This window comes from Taudactylus pleione, unplaced genomic scaffold, assembly GCF_031769625.1.
Source record: "Taudactylus pleione unplaced genomic scaffold, aTauple2 ptg000539l, whole genome shotgun sequence".
NCBI lineage: Eukaryota > Metazoa > Chordata > Amphibia > Anura > Myobatrachidae > Taudactylus > Taudactylus pleione.
Window position 1 is genome coordinate 3206207 of NW_028284941.1, and position 20001 is coordinate 3226207.

Here is a 20001-nt window from a genome sequence, read left to right on the forward strand (position 1 = left end):
GCCACAACTACTGGAGGCATTGCTTAATGGGCACAACTATAGAGGGGCACTGCATATGGGGCACAACGGGAAGCAATCGGGAAGCCGACTGCCTATATACCGGCAGACGGCTTCTCGACTGTCTTATCCCGGCATGGGTGAAATGCCGGGCGTCTAGATGTAGACGCCCGCATTTCCCCTACGCCGGGAGACCGGCGCCCGGCATCACGATCGTAGTGATGCCGGGTGCCGCGAGCGGACAGCCGCGGGGGGGAGGGTTAGGTTTAGGGCTCCCGGGGTGGACTTAGGGTTAGGCACCCCCCTGGGAGGGTTAGGGTTAGGCTAGGGGGAGGGAGGGTTAGGGTTAGGCACCCCCGGGGGGGACTTAGGGTTAGACACCCCCCCGGGGGACTTAGGTTTAGGTAGCGGGGAAGGGGGTGGTTAGGGTTAGGCACTTAGAGGGGGGATTAGGGTTAGGCACTTGGGGGGAAGTTAGGGTTAGGCACCCCTAAGGAGGGTTAGGGTTAGGGGGGTTAGGTTAGGTTAGTGGATACTTACCTATCCACGATCGGGATTTCCAGCGCTGTCGGGCTTCCGCTGCGTTGCACTCTGATCCTGTCAGGCTATCATACCCATTCCGGCACAACTACAGGGGGCATAGCATAATGGGCACTACGTCTGAGAGCCAGTGATGGGGGGGGCAACCTGAGAGCTAGGGGGATGATGTCTGCTTTCATGCTTATGGGGGAAAAGTGGGGTTGTTGAGATAACTCCGGGGGGGGGGCTGGAGTAACACATGAGGGGCCGCTGCAGTGGCATGGGGGCTGCAATGACACATGAATGTGGGCTGGAATGGCAAGGGAGGGGGCAGGAGTGACACATGGAGATGAAGTGTGTATTATGTGAATCTTGCTTTTCCAATGTATTTTATGTGGTTCTGGATTTCAAAGTGTATTTTATGTGGATGTGTTTTTTTAAAACATATTTTATGTGGATCTGTTTTTTTTCAGTGTAGTTTATGTGGTTCTGGATTTCAAAATGTATTGTGTATTTTCAATGTGCTGGGCTCGCCCCCAGTGTGACTAAAAACAGGGGTGTGACACAAGGTCATGCTCCTGCAAATGTCATGCCAAAGGCGTGCGCACAAAAATGGGGCGTGACCTTGTGACAGCTAGGCCACCCCCCATTTTTTTCACGCACGCGCATGCTATCGGCTCTTTAACTTGACTACAGATATTGCTCTTTGCCAGTGCCGTAACTAGGGTATTTGGAGCCCAGGGCAAAATTAAAAATGGACGCCCCCCCTTCCCCATGTGTGTGCGCTGAAGGCGCGCGTGGCAAACAATGGGCGTGGTCACTTAAAAATGGGGCGTGTCAACATGACACACCCCTTTATCGTCACTCTGAACATTCCTTTCCATATGCACCTTAACCCCAGTAGTGTCCCTTATACAGTACCCCCTGTATGCAATGTCCCCAGTTGTGGTCCCTCTTATGCAGGCCCATAGTAGTGCCCCTTATACAGTACCCCCAGTAGTGGTCCCCCTTATGCAGCCCCCAATTAGTTCCCCTTATACAGTACCCCCAGTATGCAATGCCCCCAGTAGTGGTCTCCCTTATGCAGTGCCCCCCCTATGAAGTGCCCCCAGTGCTCCTTTATATAGTGCCCCCAGCAGTAGTCCCCCCCTTATTCAGTGACCCCAGTAGTGGTCCCCCTTATGCAGGCCCCCTGCAGTGATCCCCCTATCCAGTGCCCCTTATACAGTGCCCCCAGTAGTTTTCCTCCCTATTTAGTGCCCCTAGTGGTCCCCCAATGCAGTGCCCCTAGTAGTAAGCCCCTTATATAGTGCCCCCAACAGTAGTCCCCCCATGCAGTTCCCCCAGTAATGGTCTCCTTTATGCAGGCCCTCAGTAGTGTTCCCACCTATCCAGTACCCTTATACAGTGCCCCCTGTAGTTTTCCTCCCTATTTAGTGCCCCCTAGTAGTAAGCCCTTTATATAGTGCCCCCAGTAGTAGTCCCCCCCAGTAGTAGTCCCCAGTAGAGGTTCCCCCTCCTGATGCAGCGCTCCCAATAGTAGTCCCCTCCCAGTTGTAGTCCCCAGTAGTGCCCCACCCCCAGTAGTGGTACCCCCAGTAATGGTGCCCCCAGTAGTGGTCCCCCCCAGTAATGGTGCCCCCAGTAGTGCTCCCCCCAGTAATGGTGCCCCCAGTAGTGCTCCCCCCCTGTAATGCTCCACCCCTGTAATGGTGCCCCCAGTAGTGGTGCCCCCAGTAGTGCTCCCCCCAGTAATGGTGCCCCCAGTAGTGCTCCCCCCCGCAATGCCCCCCCCCAGTAATGGTGCCCCCAGTAGTACTCCCCCCAGTAATGGTGCCCCCAGTAGTGCTCCCCCCCAGTAATGGTGCCCCCAGTAGTGCTCCCCCCCAGTAATGGTGTCCCCAGTAGTGGTCCCCCCCAGTAATGGTGCCCCCAGTAGTGCTCCCCCCAGTAATGGTGCCCCCAGTAGTGCTCCCCCCCTGCAATGCTCCGTCCCCCTGTAATGGTGCCCCCAGGAGTGCTCCCCCCCTGTAATGTTGCCCCCAGGAGTGCTCCCCCCCTGTAATGTTGCCCCCCCGATGTGCAGACACACAACACAAGTAAAAAAAAAAAAATACTTATCTGAATCCACGCTCCGCCACCAGCCACTGCTCCCGGCGCCGTAATTTCAGTCCTCCCGGGATGGCGCGCTCTGCATTATGGGAGAGACGTCATGACGTCTCTCCCATTACCCACTGCAGGAGCCGGAAGGGAGTCGGCTCTTGCAGTGGGAGCTCAGCAGTCAATGAGAGTCTGACTCTCATTGGCTGCTGGTTAACACACACATTGCCACCGCGCGGCGGTAATGTGTGTGCAGCAGCAGCAGCCAATGAGCGTCTGTCTGACTCTCATTGGCTGCTGGTTAACACACACATCGCTGCCGCACTGGCAGCGATGTGTGTGTTACTGCACAGCCTGAGACTGCCCGCCTCCCACCCTCCTCCTGGCGCTATTGGGTAAGCGCTCAGGGGGAGGGAAGGTCTCGGCTGTGCAGCAAAGGACCGGCGCTAGGCTTCCCTTCCCTTTGTAAATGTGTAGCGCTGACCGCACACACTGCGGTTGGCGCTACACTGCCTAATTAGGGCGGGTCGGTACCGTGGCCGGAAGCGCCGCGCCCACCCCCCAAACCCACCCACCCCCAGCGCCACCCGTCCTATGGCGTCCAGGGCACATGCCCTGCTCAACCCCCCTTAGTTACGCCACTGCTCTTTGCCTCTGACTGGTTGGCCACCCCTGCCATAGATGTTCACTTGTCCATATTACTGTATCTGGAATTACTTCTGCACTCTTAAATAAGGCACTGCACAACATGACATGGTTGTGATGTCTTCATTAGTATTAGAGTGATATTCAAGGATTTTTCTGAACTAAAGTACAACTAAGGCCGGTATTCAATTAGCCCCGATAATTCTTCGGCCGAATAAAACAGGATTTACCGCTTTTTTTTTAGAATAAAACAAGACTTACAGCATTTTTTGCCTTCGGGAAACTTAATTAGGTCCCGTTTTGTTCGCACGAAAAATAATCCATTGTCGGGTGAATACATATAGGATCCAGGGGTGTAGCGAGGGTGGTTCCAATGGAGCATGAGCTCCAGGCGCCAAAATGTACAGAGGACGCCATCCATGGCTCCAGAATTCATAGGGCGCTGCACAGTATAACGGTCACCTGTTAGCTTTATCTTGGTTTGTTTGCTCTATATCCTAAACAAGTTACAGATCTGAGATCCGTTTCTACATTTCATGATCCCTCAAACTGCCCAGATTGCCTCCCCTCCGCCCCCCCTAGTCTGTGATCATCTTCTGTCACCTCCCCTTTCCTGTCAGATTGATTACATTCACTTCTCACCTCTTTTATTCCCTCCCCTATCTACCATGGGATCGGCTCTTTGCCCCTGTCTACTCCTTTCTTATTGGTTTGTGCCTTGATGGACTTAATAGTGACACATCTGAGGTAAAATCCCAAACTGCAATTATAAAGTATGAGATTAAAAAGAGTCACTACTCTGCTATATAAAGTAATGAGATGTTCCTAGGCATGACCACACAGTGTTATTTGAAAGGTCTTTTAAAAATTATTAGGAGACTTGAAATAATAATAATGGTGGTAGACATGATATGGTTAGTAGTACTCACATTAATATAGGTGCAATGTATATTTGTTAAGTAGGAGCATAGCTGAGAAGGGAGCTTCCCATGCAGTATTCTGTCAGTTTAAGTTAAATGATCAGAATATATAATACAATCTGATCTATTGACTAATAACAATGATTCAAAGGAGATAAAAGCTATATCCTAGGTCAGTGATTTTCAACCTTTTTCAACTTGAGGCACGCATTGCACGATTTAAAATTGCCAAGGCACACATCTCGCAATGCAGCGTGCGAGACAGATGAAAAAACATACACATTGGCCTCCGCAGGAATAAAACACACTACACTGGTGTCTGCAGGAATAAAACACACTACATTGGTGTCTGCAGGAATAAAACACACTACATTGGTGTCTGCAGGAATAAAACACACTACACTGGTGTCTGCAGGAATAAAACACACTACACTGGTGTCTGCAGGAATAAAACACACTACATTGGTGTCTGCAGGAATAAAACACACTACATTGGCCTCTGTAGAAATAAACACACATACATTGGCCCCAGAAAAATAAAACACATATAATTTGGCCCCCACAGGAATAAAATACATACATTGGCCTCCACAGAAAAAAATTACAATGGCTGGCCCCCACAGAAACAAAAAAACTCCCACAGAAACAAACAAAAAAAAACAAAACATTGCTCCCCACTAAAAAAATAAAACATGGCTGGTCCCCACTAAACAAAAATCATAGCTGGACCCCCCAAAAAAACACATTGCTCCCCACTAACACATAAAACATGGCTGGTCCCCACTAAGAAAAAAAAATATGGCTGTCCCCACTGAGAAAAGAAAACATAACTGGCCCCCACAGACACAAACAAAAAAACACATTGTTCCCCACCTTGTCACTCACACACTGCAGCAGGCGTGCGAGCGTGCGGGCTGGCTTCCAGGCAGGCGGCCAGGCAGGAGGTAAGAGAGCGCGGACCGGCCCATAAGGCGCAGCGCGTTGGCTGGATGGCTGGAGGAGTGTGCGGGAAGGCAGCGGCCAACGCGGCGTGCGTGACCTTTGATGACACGCCACCGCGTCTTTTGGAGGCCACTGCCCGGGCGTGCCTGAGTCTCCCAGAGGAGCTCAGCGGCCCAGGCTGCTGCAGTACTGTAAAATGTGCCCGGCAGCTCCGACCACTGCGGCACACTTCACAACCGGCGTGCCGCGGCACAGCGGTTGAAAACCGCTGTCCTAGGTGCTATATATAAATAAAACAGTGCCAAAGGAGCTATTCCTTAATGTCAGACAATGCATCACCAAAGCATTCTATTCCCCCAATGAGTCCTCAATGCCAAATGCGATACTGCCACTGTTTGCTGTTGCCCTGGGGGGCGCTATGACATGCACTTTCTCCGGGCGCCATGGTTCTACGATACTCCTCTGATAGGATCCCTGATAAGATCACTGACCTATGTGTTTTCACGACCGCGATCGCGAAAACTGGGTCATTATTGGGGATGTTTTTTTCACCTACCTCAGGCAGGGGAAAAAAATCCATGATAACTATCAGCTTTGGGGCTAATTGAATAGCCCTCTGGGGATCAATTAGTCGCGGTAAATTACTGTGGCTAATTAAATCCTCCCCTTAGTGTTAATCCTTTCATTAACTTTCTTTTTTTACCAATGACTGGAGCTCTAGTCATAGTGGACCTGGCTGGTCAGTGACCATACTTGCCTACTTTTGAAAAAGCATTTCAGGGAGATTGTGAAAGTAACACCTATGAGCGTGGTGGTAAAGTGGGCGTGTACTGCTACACCTGAGGGGCGTGTCATAAAATTGACTTACATCCAAATGTAAATGAGCACCAAAGCAGTTAGTAAGATCTACCTGCGAATGAAAACACACTGATACTTTTCTGAAAATGCATGTAGCCATAGGGATCATTCTGGTAAGGTGCAATCAGGGAGATTGCTAGACTCTTCAGGGAGACAGGGAGATTGCTACTATTTCAGAGAGTCTCCCTGACAATGAGGGAGAGTTGGCAAGTATGTCAGTGACAAACAATGTAAAGTTACAGCAATAATTCCCAAGTCCAATCCTCTGGGACCCCTTAAGCCGCTTATCCACTAGCAGATGCCGGCACGACAGTACAATTACGACATCGTAATCGTACCGTCGTTCCTCTTCCCCCTGCACTGCCTACACTGAACGATTGATCGTTCAGTGTAGGCACATCAATCATCTCTGAACATGGGCAGTCTGTCGTTATCGGCAGATTGACCAGCATGTTCAGTAGATCATTGATGACGGAAACGCCCAGCGGGAGCGTGCATCGCTGGTCGTTTCCGACATAATAGTGCTCGATTTGTGCACGATCTGTGCACGATCACTGAGCAATTGCACGATTACGATGTCGTAATCGTGCAATCGCTCAGTGACATCGCGTAGTGGATACGCAGCTTAACAGTACATGGATTACAGATCACTTAGTGGGTGCACAGATGTATCCATTACTGGATGACACATTTTAAAAGATCCACAGGTGGTGCTAAAATTTCACTTGTGACACTGAGGAGATCTGTAAAGCACTGTTAGGGGTCCCGAGCACTGGAGTTGGGAAACACTGAATTACATAGCTGGCGAAACAACAGCTTGTCTGTTGTCCCAACTCCCACATACACTGTAGACCACTAACATTACAAATTACTGTCTCCATTAATTGCTATTTGATTATCAATTCCTAATTTGTGATGTTGGAGTCGTTTATATTATTGATTCCTGATTTTATTTGCTTACCCTAATGTAGTGATGTTACCCTAATTGGTGTAACAAAGATATTATAAGTCTACCATTTCCATATTTGTTTTGCTTTTACACACTACCTATATATGTACTTGCATACTGCACTGAGAAGGGAATGAGGGGTTGGGACACCAGTGAAAATTATGTGGCAAGTGATTTTGCATTGGTTTTTGAAGTCCCCCCTTCTATCTATGTTGTTTAGGATACAATTCTAAGATTCAATAATAACGTTAATGTCTGATATGTTCCTATTTTGTTTCTAACACAAGGCAATGTAGATTTTCCTTTTGTATATATATAATTTGTATATATAGTTTGCTAGGTTTAACTGTCTCACAGTATTTGAGTAACTAAATGCCTGTTGAAACTATTTCATGAGTGTCACATGTACATTTTCCTTACCAGGTATGAATAACTAGAATTATTTGCAGGAAAATGCTGTATCAATGTATTACAGAGAGACTTAGCCTATTAAACCTTCTTTTCTCATACGCAGCCAGGATTATGAGGTGAGGGTTGTCGCATTTCTCAGATACTGATTACCAGGCTCTCAAGAGACTCAAGGCCTGGCCCAACTGCCAAGCTCACAATGGGACTGATTCATACTTATACGCAAACCCGATAGTTTTCATAGAAGTCCAAAGGTGGGTGGACTGCGCATGTGCCGAACGGGCAGGGGCAGATTGGGATGGAGAACCAGCATGGGAAATTTCCTAATGGGGGCGGGTCTGTGGGGGGGGGCGGGATACTCCATCCTCATTGGGCCTGATTCTGTGATTCTGAGTTAGATGCAGTCGCGGCCTTCCTTGCGTCTTTTGAATCACTTGCGCCTGCGACTTAATGCTAATGCTGTTACAAAATCCTTCCCTGATGTACATCCCAGCATCTGAATGTGCAAGGACTGAGACGCTCACAGCACTATGCTAGGTGCAGATTATCCATCTAAGGGCCCCATTTATTAACGATGCATAACTCCTTTAGTGCTCGCTAAAGGGGTTATGTGATCCTATCTGTATTTAACAAACCATGGTAGGCTGCCAGCAGCCAAGAGGAGGACTTCGCTGATGAGGAGGACTTCGCTGGCCCTTGCCGGAGTGGTAAGTATTGATAAATACCAGTGGCATTAACAATATTAAACAAGAGCCTAAGTTGTTATACAATTCATAAAAAAAATACTGTTTGTTCTTTCACACAGCAAACAGATCAATACAATTACTAAGTAATGTGGTTGCAGGGACGGCTGTTTGAAGCACATTACTAAACCAGGCCATCCAATATAAGTTCAACTATTTATTCTCCTGTAAAGGGCTCCTAAACCTAAAATATAAATTCCATACTATACATTCACAAATATGTAGGTAAAATATCATAAGAGCCTACAATAATACCCACTATTCCACCGAGCTACCCTATCTGTCAGACGTTTGCTCTATCCGTGTTTGCGTGGGTTCCCTGTGGTTCATACTTTCCCAGAGGGGAGGTCCGATGTAAAAGTGCAATAGAATGTCTCCCAGACTTCTCAGGGAGTAAGGCCTGATCAGTCCCCTCAGTATTGTACATCACAGTGCGATTCTTGGCTTGAAGAGAGGTGGATGAAGGAGACATGGTGAAGTTAAAATAATTAAAGAGTAAATGATAGTAATGATGTATATATATATATATATATATATATATATATATATATACAGTTCAAGAGGTCCGGCACTCCAAAAAAAGATACATATCCTGCAGGGGTGCCCGCACAAAAAGGCCTGGTGGTCTGTGTGGATTTTCACAAGGGAGAGCTGCATATATATATATATATATATATATATATAAACGGGTGGATGGCGGCACTCACAGCGACTGATCACAAATGACAAGAGTATCTCTTAGGTAGATCAACGTTTCATGAAGATTTACTTAATTTCGTCGACAAAATGAAGTAAATCTTCATGAAACGTTGATCTACCTAAGAGAGACTCTTGTCATTTGTGAGTAGTCGCCGTGAGTGCCGCCATCCACCCGTTTGTTTGTTTAGTGGTCCTTGCATAGCAGTTCCAGGGAAGGCATCGGCGCTATACACATTATGATATTGGGAGTGCCAGCATGATTGGAACTTTTATATATATATATATATATATATATATATATAGCGTTCCCGCTAGGCTGTTTCAGCCCTATTTCTAAGCGCAGGAAGCGCCCTGTCCTCCAGCGCGGCGCCCCGCTGAAACAGCCTGCGGTTTCTGTCCTCTCCCGCGAGCCGCAGTGTTCCACGGGTGGGGAAAACGGCGGTGCAGCGGTCATCAATTCACAGTGACCGCAGCAATTGGGGGCTGCCCGGTATGTCCGTAAGTGCCTGGGCACGCCCCCAAGAGTGACGAAAAGGGGACGCGTCATAAAGAAACACACCCTTTTCATTGGCCACGCCCACTTTTGGGCGCCCTGCGCTGGACCTAGAGTGAACACTATATATATATATATATTGTGGCAGTATCACCAGAGATGGCGCTTGTGAGCAGCAGATTCTGTGTGGGGCAGGAGAGATCCGCCCACACAGAGAAAAAAAGTATTCTGGGAAGAGGTGTAAGTGCTGCCGAGGGAACTCAGTCCAGGGAGGACTGAGGCAGACCAGTCAGACAGAGCTCACTGTGCTAGCGAGCCAGTGAGTTCCAGGAGGCCTGAGCCTAGACCTGTGAGATACAGGGAAGGCTATCCAACTCTGGGACTGAGCTATGGTACCTGCAAGGAAGCAGGCCAGACTGTGAGAGGCAGCAGCCAACAAGCTACGGAAGCTATACCAGGCCAGGAGGCCAGTGTCCAGTCCTGCATGTGGCAGGAAGGACCACCAATCTCAGAGACTGTGAGAGACTTTCATGCAGAGTAGCTGCTTCTGTAGAGAGGGTTCAAGAAGTGAGCTAGTGCCCTAAGAAAGGGCTAGGCGTTTATTATTTTCTGTTTGTTCCTGATTGTGCTGGAAGTAAAGCACCACGTTCATTTGTTTTACTGGAATGCCATGTGTGGAGTCTCATTCTGCACCTAATCACTGCACCACTGACACTAGTCTACCAAGCTAATTACCCCAAGTATCACATATGGAGGGGTATTCAATATGAAACGTTAACCTCGCCGTCGAAGATTTCGCCGCACATTGGAGCTTTTGCCGGCGAAAAAGTATCGTGCTTATCCCCGTATTCAATATCAAATCGTCGAAAACGGGACCCGGCGATACTTGGATCGACGAAAACAAATGGGAATTTTTTGGAAATAATTGTAGGACCCCCTAAAGATGTCCAGACCTGGGGGATCACTATGGGTACCCACGTTTTTGCCTGCAGAAGAAAGTCTGGGTTTTTAAATAGCCACAGCAGGTGTTTTTTTCCCGACTTTGAAGAAGTGATGCAGAAGAGCATTTAGCTTTTTTTTTTTTTTTTAAAAGTGGTCCCATCAAATTTGGGGTACATGAAAATGGGTACTAGCATACTTTTAAGTCCCTAAAGTTATTTTTAAAAATTCTGCAAAAATGCACCTGCCGCTACTTTGCGCAATGAAAAAAACACCTGCCACATACTTGGGGACCCCACCAGAATTAATTTCGTTAGTTTGGCATTTTTTTTTCATTTTTTTATATTTCCACAACAAATTTTTTTTTTTTAGGGTGTCCCGATTTTTTTTTTTAAACAATTTTTTTAGAACATTTCCTTTTAAGGGGACATTCCCAAAAGTACAGGCTATTTTTTATAAGGCTGCACCCCCAAACCCCAATCCTCCACTTTTTTTCACTTGCTGTAGTGAATTGAAAAATGATCCCTGTTTTTTTTTAAATGACCCTTGACCCCATTAAGGAATAAAAAAATGGGAATTTTTGGGTAAATATGCCTGGGACCCCCCTAAAGATGTCCAGACATGGGGGATCACTATGGGTACCCCTGTTTTTGCCTACAAAATAAAGTCGGGTTATTAAATAGCTTTGCCAGGTCTTTTTCCCTGCCGCGGCTATTAGAAACCCCGACTTCCTCCAGGAGATAAAAATGGGGGTTCCCATAGTGATCCCCCATGTCTACACATCTTTAGGGGGGTCCCTAGAATATTTCCCGAAAATTCCCGTTTTTGTTGAACCTGTAAAAAAAAAGTAGCAAAAATTTACAAAAAAAATGACATAAGGTCCCCCCCCAAAAGTCAAACCAGCCCCAGGCTTGCCAGCCAACGGTGGTTTCTAAAAATACGGGGAACAAAATGTGTAGGGTTACACCGTATTTTAGAAACCAACACCAGGCTGCAGGGACTAGTGCTGGTTTTAAATATAGGGGACAAAAAAGACGTGGGATTCCCCCTATATTTAAGACCAGCACCAGACCCAACTGACTGGGGTGTAATGCCACAGCCCGAAGACCCAATCACCGGGGCTCCAGGTCCAAAGCATTACACCCCAAGTAGATCAGCGCAAGCCGGTGATCTCGGGGGAGTCGGGGACCCCCCAAAAAAGGGTCCCCCTCTCCTGAGCACCACAGGCCTATGCTGAAGTTTGGGGCTCATCCCCATACCACTGGAGCGGTGGGTATGAGGGTAATAGGGGGGCCAAATAATGTCACACTATTGTACTTTACAGTGGAACTACAAGTGCCAGCATGCCTGCCATTTTGCACTTGTGCAACTACAAGTGCCAGCAGACACCTACCCATTCACACATACTTACCTATACCAGATGAATCTGTCCTCTTCTCCAGTAGGATTTCCCAAAAACATGGCTCTGCAAGAAAGATTTCATACTCACCTACATCCAGCGCTGGTCTCCGCAGTAATCCATGGGTGTTTAAAAACAAAAAAACGAGTTACCCGATCCACGGAACACAGCTATCTGTATGTGCGGCCGCTGATTGGCTCTCTGGCTCTCTGGACTGCAATGCCCCGTGAAGTGCCGAGAGCTGGCATTCGGGAGCTATCTGTATGCTGGATGTAGGTGAGTATGAAATCTTTCTTGCAGGGCCACTCATGGATTTCTACTTGACAAGGGGACCGAACATCTGGTATAGGTAAGTATGTGTGAATGGGTAGGTGTGTTTAATAAACTTATACTGGACACGGTGTGTGTGTTCTGTCTTTTTTTAACTATTTACTTTACAGTGAAATTACAGGTGCCGCATGTCTGCTGGCACTTGTAGTTCCACTGTAAAGTACAATAGTGTTACATTATTTGGCCCCATTACCCCCATACCCACCAAGCAAGGGGTATGGGGAAGAGCCCCAGGCTACAGCGTAAGCCTGTGGTGCTCGGGAGAGGGGGGACCCTTTTTTGGGGGGTCCCCGACTCCCCCGAGATCACCGGCTTGCGCTGACCGACTTGGGGTGTAATGCTTTGGACCTGGAGCCCCGGTGATTGGGTCTCCGGGCTGTGGCATTACACCACGGTCGGTCGGGTCTGGTGCTGGTCTTAAATATAGGGGGTACCCCACGTCTTTTTTGCCCCCTATATTTAAAACCAGCACTAGTCCCTGCAGCCTGGTGTTAGTTTCTAAAATACGGTGGAATCCTACACATTTTGTTCCCCATATTTTTAGAAACCACCACTGGCTGGCAAGCCTGGGGCTGGTTTGTCTTTTGGGGGGGATCTTATGTCATTTTTTTTGTACATTTTTGCTACTTTTTTTTACAGGTTCAACAAAAACGGGAATTTTCGGGAAATATTCTAGGGACCCCCCTAAAGATGTGTAGACATGGGGGATCACTATGGGTACCCCCATTTTTAACTACTGGAGGAAGTCGGGGTTTCTAATAGCCGGGGGGAGTGCATAGATGCGACTTTGAAGAAAATGATGCAGAAGAGCATTTAGAATTTTTTTGGGGGAAAAATAACTATGCCCAGCAAATTTGGGGTACTTGAAAATGGGGGTCAGCATATTTTAAAGTTGCTAAAGTGACTTGAAAAAATCATGAAAAACCCACCTGCCGCAAGCAGCTGCAATGAAAAAAACACCTGGGGCATACTTGGGGACCCCCCCCCCCAGAGTCAAGCTCACTATTTTTTAACTTTGTCCCCCAACATTTTTTTTTTCAGCCCCCAAATTCAAAGTGTTTTTTTGGGGGTGACCCGATTTATTTTTTGTTGACACAGATCGTTTCAAGGGGTCATTCTGACGGGTGCAGGCTATTTTTTTTTAAGCCTGCACCCCTAAACCCCAATTCTGCACTTTTTTTCGCCACCTATTTAGTGGTGAAAAGTTATCCCCGTTTTTTTTCAAAGACTTTTCGAACCTGTGAAAAGTCTTTGAAATTGAATACGGTGTAAAACCAAAACCTCCGAAAATGACTTCATCGGTGCGAAAACACCGCAAAAACTGAGTTTTCGCTCCATATTGAATACCCCTCATGGTGTAGAATGCAAACATAAAGATACTACGCACATAGGTCTACGCAACAAGATCTGCACAGAAAGTGGATTATAGCAGCTAATGGAAATATGGATGTTTACTGCACCAGCATAGTGGACTCAACAGTGCAAAGCTCATCAGGTTGGTGAGTGAAGATAAAATCTGTTTTGAAATATGTCATGGAAAAGTTGTATGCATGCCTGAAAACCGTGCTACAAAGTTTGCTAAAAGTGTGTACTTCCTTAGCATTGGAAGGATTAAAATAAATTGTGTGGTTTATCCTGGTGAACTGCTCATGCTCGTTAAATCAAGGTGTGGTACTAAGAGAGCAGAGGATCCTATTGAAAGGCTATTGAGACTGCTTGATACATGCTGGTAATTGTAGTGCCACATTAAGAAAAATGTTTTGCTGTGTTAAAAATACTTGTGAAGACAAAGGCCCTCATTCAGAGCCGTTCGCTATTTGCGTTCGTTCGTTCAAAAACAAGGGGCGGCTATGCAAATGATCCGTTCGCACATTGCAGTCTGTTCACACCTCTAAGTCTGAACGAGCGAGCAAAACATACGCTCGTTTATTTGATAAAAACGCCCCCTTGCCGCTCGCACCATACGTCATGTCCGCTATTTATTAGATTAATCGAGTACATCGAACAGGATATGAACTGCTCGCTATTCTTGTGGTTGGTTTTTTCAACCGCTATTTTGCGAGCAGTTCTGAGTTTAAAAAAACCAAGTGACGTGGTCATTGACGCTGCTGTATTAATTATGCACACCCATAAAACGCCCGTTTTGACCTTTAAGCACGCCTGCGATCGGATCTCCACTCCCCGTTTTCAAGCACCTTCCCCTGTTACCACCCACATACGCCTCATTCTGTCACTCAAAATAGCAGGCACTCGCTATATTGCATACAAATGATTTTCGGCCGCACTGACTGGTTCGCGCAAGCGTACTAAAAACCGTACGCATGCGCAGATGTGCGAACATCGCTCGGAACGAGCATACTGCCGCTAGCGAGTGGCTCTGAATGAGGGCCAAAGTGTGATACAGTGAAGACAAAAACAAGTTGTTCCTGTGTATTTTTTGTGCCAAGAAAAAGTTTCATTCTCAAACTAGAGAGATGGAAAATCCGGGCTGGAGTTTACAGTCTGAATGTGAAGAAAGTCGGTTACATGGAAGGGATTTAAAGCTGTTTGAAATCCTCTGTGGTGAATCCTTTCAAATTGATGGGTAAACAATGTTATTACGTTGAAAGAGACATTTACAAAGCAGAATAAAGATTTCAGTGTGTGTGGTCAGTGTATGGTGCAAGGTCCATCCAGAGAGGACTATGGGCCTGATTCAGACCCACTCGCGAGCGGCTGTCCACTCGCAAGTGGGTCGATGTTATGGACTGAGCATGTGCACGACGGAGGGAGCTCCGTCGTGCGCATGCGCCAGACTCGACGAGCGAAGGAAAGTCCTTCGCTCGTTGTGTCCGATCAAAGGGGGCGTGCTGTCAATGTTGATTGACAGCACGCCACCTTTGGTGGGCGTGCCGGGGGCGTGCCTCCCTGACGGGGGCGTTCCCACGGGAACGCCTCCCGTCAAAAGCCGGCCCACTGACATCAGTAGTGATGTCAGTGGGAGTGATTTTGGCTCTGATAGAGCCAAAATCACTCCGGAGCTAGCGGTTGAAAACCTCAACCGCAGGCTCCGGCTCGCAATTTCGATGGTCGCGATGGTCACGACCATCGCGGCCATCACAATGCACGCTCGTATAGCCTGTGGGTGGTCACCCACAGCTATACGAGCGTCCAGGAGGACGCTCCATTTTCATGGAGCCCGGCCCTCATTCAGAGCGTGCGCTCTGCTCAGAGCGTACGGCTCTGAATGAGGGCCTATGTCAGCATGGAAAAAGTTGACTCTCTGTGTGAAGTTTGGCTTCAAACACTTATGCGCTATTGCGACCAGATAAGCGACTTTGAGGACAAGTCTACAAAAGAGAAGCTTTTGCATGCGCAAGTTGAAAAGACATTACAGAGTGAGCTGTCGTCTTTGAAAATTGCATTTGAGCAGGAAGGAATAAAAAAATGTGAAGTTCTTAAAGAGACAGATCTCAAAATAGCGGTTATGTCTTAACACCTTGAGGAGGCTAAAATTTTCCAATGAGTTACAAAGTATGAGAATGATGTGCTCCTAGCAGAGAATGATGTATTAGAGCAAGATATTGTTGAAATGCAGCAAAAGTGTGTGGTACTTCAGCAGGAAGTAGAAGAGTTGAAAGAATGTGTCCAGAGACATCAGAGCGCACGCAAGTGAAAGTGGTGGATCTGGCTCTGGTGTTAAAAGGAAAAGACTCTTTAATTGTCTCCACACAAGTAAAACTTGTATAGTGTGAATTGGAGAAAAGTTCTCTGGCTGAAGAGTTCTGTGAAGTAATAGAGACGTATCTCCAGATGGTGCAGACTCGCGCTCAGTGGGAAACTAATAGTGAAGGAAAAGAGATGGAGATGGTCCGTCTTGAAGTCAATTGTAAAGAGCAAGTACAAACTCTCCAATCCGATTTAGCTGCAGCTAGAACAGTTTCAGAGTGTTTGATGGAAAGAAATGCATTCCTGGAAGAAAGTTTGCATAAAGCTGCAAAGCAAAGTGAATCTTTGGAGAGAGAGCTTAACCTTGTCCATGGCAGGGCTTGGAAGTTGCAAGAACAGAAGAAGAACCTTGAAGAGTGACTGCTAAGTACACAGGACCAGTTGCAAAGATTCCAAGCGGAGAGGAATACCAAAGAACTGGAGTTGCAATGTGTATTAAAAGTGGCAGTGTCTGAAATAGTTGTATCAAAGTTGGGAAATTCCCTAAAGTCTGTCTTGGAAAAGTGGATGAGAGTCCTTGCAGTTGGTATGACCGTGAATGCGGTGGATTTCCCTCATGAGGATAGTGAAGAGTGACATCGTCATGAGAATGCCTCGTCCCATGTAGATGAACCCAGGGGTTTCAAGCTGGGGAGGGGGATATGTGGCAGTATCACCAGAGATGGCGCTGGTGAGCAGCAGGAGAGATCCGCCCACACAGAGAAGAAAAGGATTCTGGGAAGAGGTGTAAGTGCTGCCGAGGGAACTCAGTCCAGAGAGGACTGAGGCAGACCCGTCTACCAAGCTAATTACCCAAAGTATCACTATATATATATATATATATATATATGTATATATATATATGTATATATATATATATATACCTGATCCAATGATTGTCTGAATGCTTTTCATTTACGGTATCTTGGCCCCCACTGGCCTCACGCTTGCATCAAATTCCATTTTAGAAACATTTTCGTGTTACATAAGCAATATGTAGGTAAAGGTTGTTTATTTCTTATAAAATTAAATCCATTTGAGTTAGACTAAAACTGCCATAGCCTATTAGCTAAAAGAAGGTGTTGCTCACCAGCTTGTCCCTCATACACAGCAGCTACTGACAGCAGTGTACCTTATTCACATCACGCCACACAGTAGTGCTCCACCACACAGTAGTGCCCCATATACATATTATGCCACACAGTAGTACCCCTTATTCACATTATGATACAGTAGTGCCCCTTATTCACATTATGCCGCAAAGCAGTGCCCCTTATTCACATTACGCCACATAGTAGTGCCCCGCCACACAGTAGTGCCCCTTATACACATTATGTCACACAGTAGTGCCCCTTATTCACATTATGCCACACAGTAGAGCCCCGTATTCACATTATGCCACAGTAGAGCGCCTTGATCACATTATGCCACACATTTGAGTCCCTTATTCACATTATGCTGCCACACATTTGAGTCCCTTATTCACATTATGCCACACAGTTGCGCCCCTTATTCACATTATGCCACACTGTAGGGCCCATTATTCACATTATGCCCCTCCCCACAGTAGTGCCCCACCACACAGTAGTGCCCTATATACACATTACGCCACACAGTAGTACCCCTTATACACATTATGACACAGTAGTGCCCCTTATTCACATTATGCCACAAAGTAGTGCCCCTTATTCACATTACGCCACATAGTAGTGCCCTGCCACACAGTAGTGCCCCTTATACACATTTTGTCAGACAGTAGAGCCCCTTATACACATTATGCCACTCAGTAGTGCCCCTTATTCACATTATGCCACACAGTAGAGCCCCATATTCACATTATGCCACACAGTAGCGCCACTTATTCACATTATGCCACACTGTAGGACCCGTTATTCACATTATGCCCCTCCCCATATGCCCCCAAAGTCCCAGAGTGTCTGCCCCCAATTCCTCAAATGCCACTAGGGACGGACCTCGCTTCAAAAGGGGCGTGTCCTGGCCTAACGGGGCGTGCCGTGAGTCACAGGGACGTGGCCTCGCTGCACGCCCCCATCTTTCAGTATCTTTTGCCGAGCAGAGCACCGGGAGGCAAAGCTGCTCAGCCAGGGTTTGACACCGGACCGGCCCATCTGGCATTTTCCAGAAGTGCCAGTTGGGCAGTCCGGCCCAGTATGCCACCCTGTTCCCAAATTGCTCTTATCTTCTGTCTAGTCAATATGTTTTGTGATGGAAGACAATCTGTACCCACAGTAATGCAGTAGCTATATTTTACAATGGGACACAGTTTACGCTTTCCACTAGCTCCCTCCCTTCTTTTCATATAATCAGGCATCACATCCTTAATAAGGGAATACATAAAACTTGTTCTTATAGTCCTCAGCAGCTGCTGACTGTATCGTCAGCTATTGGACGGGAGACATGGGCCTTGAGGAATTAATTGGCCGCAGAGTGTGTCTCCCTGATAAAAAAAAAAATGAAAAACAAATGTAAAAAAATCGGACACTGCTCACAAGCCGGATCACAGCGGTTTGCAGGCCACAACTGGCCCGTAGGCCACCAGTTCATTAGCCCTGCCTTACATATTTAACCAGCATTACTTGATTAATGAAATACCTGTTAACCATTTTTATTGTATAGCATGTAAGTACTATCTTAGTATTTGGGTGCACTTTGTTTTTCATTGTGGGCCTAAGGTAATACTGAATTGCACCATTAGTTTAAATAAAACTTATCCCATTTGAATATTTGATTGCTTATCAACGCTGTGGGAGTTTTAGTGCAATAATTTCTTTCCCAGCGGGTTTCATAATTTGAGCAGCCATGTGTCACTAAGATCTGATGACTGTCTGTAAGATTTTAACATGTTTATGTAATTAGGAGGGAAAGGCTACTGTTATAAGAATCAAAAGTAATATATATCTTCGTAAGAAAAATAGAAACAAAAAACACTACACAGTGCAATGGCTGAGCCACTGTAATCATATTTTCCATGTTAATGAAGACAACCAATAAACATAAAAAATCATATGTGGAAACTTAAACATGTATAGGATCTGTTGCTGTGTTTTACTCCTCCCCCAGTTTTTTCTGCTTTCTCCATCTGTCTTTTCTTTGATAGATACAATATAGGGGATAAGAATAGATGCAGTGAGGGGATATCTTTGTGCAAGATATGAATTATGTAGAGGCAAAACAGAGCATCACCGGACCCCACACATGCTTAGTCGAGAACCCTTGATCTGCTGGCTTAGGAGCGCAGCAATGTAGCTCTACTAAGCAAGTGTGGTCTTGCGCTGGTCAGAAGAGGAAGCCCACTCTATTGACAGCAGAGCTGTGTCCTCAGACAGAGTGCGGGGTTGTCAGGCAGGGAGCAGTGTCCTCGGACCTTGTGGGCAACCCTTCATTGCTGGGCTCCTGGAACTCTGGGACCCATATCGACTGCACACTATACCCTCACGATTTTTCTGCCACCGCATCGATAGTGACAAGATCACTGTATGGTAGGAATTGGGGTAATTCTACGGCTTTTACATTTCACACCAAAATCCACCATACCAATGGCTCTGGGTATGCGTTAAGGTTATTAACCAGCTATTTTCTGCCCCTGGATCGCCATTTCTCTAGATTATTCTACTATTAGAATACATTATATTTACTTTAAGAATTACATGAGTGAAGTGCCAGTAATATATCTTTGTCTATCAGTAAATAAAAAAAAAAAATCAGTAATGATCTGTTCAAAGGATTGGAAACCCTTCTAAGATCATGGAGGTAGTTTGCTGTTGAGGATAATCAAGGTAATTTGCTGGTTAGGAGAACTGTGACCAGGAGATTGTTGGCTAGGAAGAGAATAGTGGTTATTTGCTAGTAAGGAGAATGGAGCTCATTTACAGTGATGGCTCCTACCTTTTGCTTGAGTGGCGACTGTAATTGTACACATGCATAATATGTCAGCCACTAGCACATGCGCACAAAAAAATAAAACTGAAGTGAGGAACAGCCCCAAGAAGGTAAACTTGCCAATGAGAGATGGAAGTAGGTTTACATTGGAAGCACTTTTTGCTAATCGCAAATGTGCTAATCCCTATGGGACTGGCAGTCCCATAGGGAGATAACACAGACCCCTGGGACAGCTAGTTCAGCATACAATTGGCAGAACAAACCGCTTCCAATGTGAAGCCAGTCAGCTTACTGGAGGCGGCAGCTTACTGGGGGTATGTAGCCTTGCAGCCCCTAGGCATTAGTCACCAGTGGATTTGCTAGGACAGAAGGACAATGGTTATCACAGGTATGATTTAGTATCTTATGTAGTAGAGTACATTTGTACTTACTAGATTCTGGTGGGACAGTCTCAATACTAGTGGACTATCCTG

General features: G+C 46.5%; 1 protein-coding gene across 2 annotated transcripts in view; it reads right to left on the reverse strand.

The window, feature by feature from the left end:
- DLGAP3 (DLG associated protein 3) overlaps positions 1-20001 on the reverse strand; it is a 500666-nt gene that overhangs the window by 459246 nt on the left and 21419 nt on the right. The gene's annotated exons all lie outside the window — the stretch shown is intronic.